The 2,500-nt window shown below is 55.2% G+C and overlaps 1 non-coding gene across 1 annotated transcript in view; it reads left to right on the forward strand.

Annotated features, from left to right (window-relative positions):
- Window positions 1–2,325: 2,325 nt before the first annotated feature.
- LOC126322744 (small subunit ribosomal RNA) overlaps window positions 2,326–2,500 on the forward strand; it is a 1,893-nt gene continuing 1,718 nt past the window's right edge. The window contains exon 1 of the ribosomal RNA XR_007559159.1: window positions 2,326–2,500. This exon is cut by the window's right edge and continues 1,718 nt beyond it. This is a non-coding gene — a ribosomal RNA (small subunit ribosomal RNA).

Consider the following 2,500-nt stretch of genomic DNA (forward strand, 5'->3'; position numbering starts at 1 on the left):
TAACCTAAGTTACACTGCACCTTAACCTAACTTACACTGCACCTTAACCTAAGTTACACTGCACCTTAACCTAAGTTACACTGCACCTTAACCTAAGTTACACTGCACCTTAACCTAAGTTACACTGCACCTTAACCTAAGTTACACTGCACCTTAACCTAAGTTACACTGCACCTTAACCTAAGTTACACTGCACCTTAACCTAAGTTACACTGCACCTTAACCTAACTTACACTGCACCTTAACCTAACTTACACTGCACCTTAACCTAACTTACACTGCACCTTAACCTAACTTACACTGCACCTTAACCTAACTTACACTGCACCTTAACCTAACTTACACTGCACCTTAACCTAACTTACACTGCACCTTAACCTAACTTACACTGCACCTTAACCTAACTTACACTGCACCTTAACCTAACTTACACTGCACCTTAACCTAACTTACACTGCACCTTAACCTAACTTACACTGCACCTTAACTGTCACATGTAACGTCACAGGAATGTAGCTTTGCCTAACAGCAACCCTCTGAACATAGTTCACTGCTTGGATCCTCTGGTGTCATGTGTATTTCTTGATGCCATGGTGCGTACCCTCACATAAAGGTCTTTCGAGTGTTGCGTACTTTCTACACAGTCCCGCTAACCACTGGAAGGGTGTACCGCTACAGAACGAATATCGCCCTCCCCTCCTGCCCTTCCAAGCTGGTCGGTCAGGCGTTTGTTTGTGAAATGAGCCTTGCAGCTGTTCAGTTGCATTCGGTTGTCGATGCAGTCAGTGTACGTTGTGGTACGGCCTGTGTGGACTGTCCGCTGATGTACGCGTAACCCACACTGATCATCCGTCGTTACGTACTGAGTGACATAATGTGGCACATGCTTGACCGTACACCGGCTGCGCCCTACAATGGCGAATCATAAGGGCCATATGTTGTGCACGATGCTACTTGTCTCGTCTCCCCATTACAGCGAGATTGCACTGTTGTACGCCGTACAGACATGTGGTAAGTAGGTACGGACGAAAGTATTGCATGTTGGCCCCCCCCCCCCCTCCTCCCTCTGCCGGGAATCAGCGTGAGCCGTCTGTTGATGTAGCGACGAGGGTTTTCCTATTTAATCGTATTGCCCCACACAACATGATAGCACGGTGGACCGCGTTCCACATCTGCGACATGCTACAGAGGCCGGTTGACAGTCGACCGCGCAAGGGACATTGCACACGTGCGCGGACCATCTTCCACGTGTTCTCTCGTGTACATGCCGCAGTGTGTATGTGGGCTGATGTAGCGTGTCGTGACACATAACATGCAGGCATGCCAGAATCGTAGATTTCGCAAATGTAGATTGACGTATACGTTTGCTGCCAAAGATCCGCAAATGAACTGGCACTAGATCGCGTGTTGGTTGTTCGCGCTGCAGGTGCATCGGTGATAGCGACGATCGGTACATCTGTGAACCGGTTGTTTCGGCGGTACCCGCCATGCCCCCGAACCTGAGTTGGCCATGTGGGTATGAAGCGATACGAGGCTGTGGCTTGGCGGGACAGTCCCCGGCCGGTGAGGGGGGGCCGCCCGGCGTGCTGGCCGCGCGCTGCGTGAGCGCACGCACTACAGCCGGCTGGTGGGGGGCGCCCAGTGGCAGGAGCGCCGGCCGACGGGCCCGGCTGGCGTCCCAGCTATGCGCCGGCGCACCCTGCGCGCGGCGCCAGGCGGCCAAAGTGGGTTCTGCCGAGCCCGGTGCGAAGCGCGGTGGACATCTGCAGTGTGCTGGTCCGATTGCGGACTGTGTGCGTTGAGGATGCGCCGCCGCCCGGCACTCGGCGTCGCGACGCCGTCTGCTGCTCGGTCGCCCCCAGCGGTTCTCGCAGGTGGTTTGTATCGCAGCTCTGCGGACGTGTTGGCGCGTGCGCTGTGCTGGGAGAGTTCGCTTCTGCACCCAAGTGGGGCTTTGCCCTTCTGTGGCGCTGGCGTTGGAGCTGCCGGTCACCGTAGGTGGCGCGTGTTGTTTCCCGCCGGCAATGCCACGACAGCACGCTCCCGGGCCTCTGTCGGCAGCGGCAAGCTCAGTTGGGAGCACGGGTGTTCGCACTGAAAGCGTCTACTCGCCTATCTCCGGGCGATTGCGCCTCTCTCGAACCCGACCAAGTACTTAGGACGGCGCTGCGCGCCGCCGGGACCTGAGAGGGTTTCGAGGTGTATCGTGCAGGGGAGCTCAGCCTCCTCCTGTTTGCAGAATAATTGAGCGGACGCTTGCGTGTTCGCGCGGGCCCTCGGGACACACTCCCGGGCGGCCGGCTGCTCAGCTCTCGTTGACGCAGCTCCCTGGTTGATCCTGCCAGTAGTCATATGCTTGTCTCAAAGATTAAGCCATGCATGTCTCAGTACAAGCCGCATTAAGGTGAAACCGCGAATGGCTCATTAAATCAGTTATGGTTCCTTAGATCGTACCCACGTTACTTGGATAACTGTGGTAATTCTAGAGCTAATACATGCA

The sequence above is a fragment of the Schistocerca gregaria genome, unplaced genomic scaffold (assembly GCF_023897955.1).
Source record: "Schistocerca gregaria isolate iqSchGreg1 unplaced genomic scaffold, iqSchGreg1.2 ptg000835l, whole genome shotgun sequence".
Classification (NCBI taxonomy): Eukaryota; Metazoa; Arthropoda; class Insecta; order Orthoptera; family Acrididae; genus Schistocerca; species Schistocerca gregaria.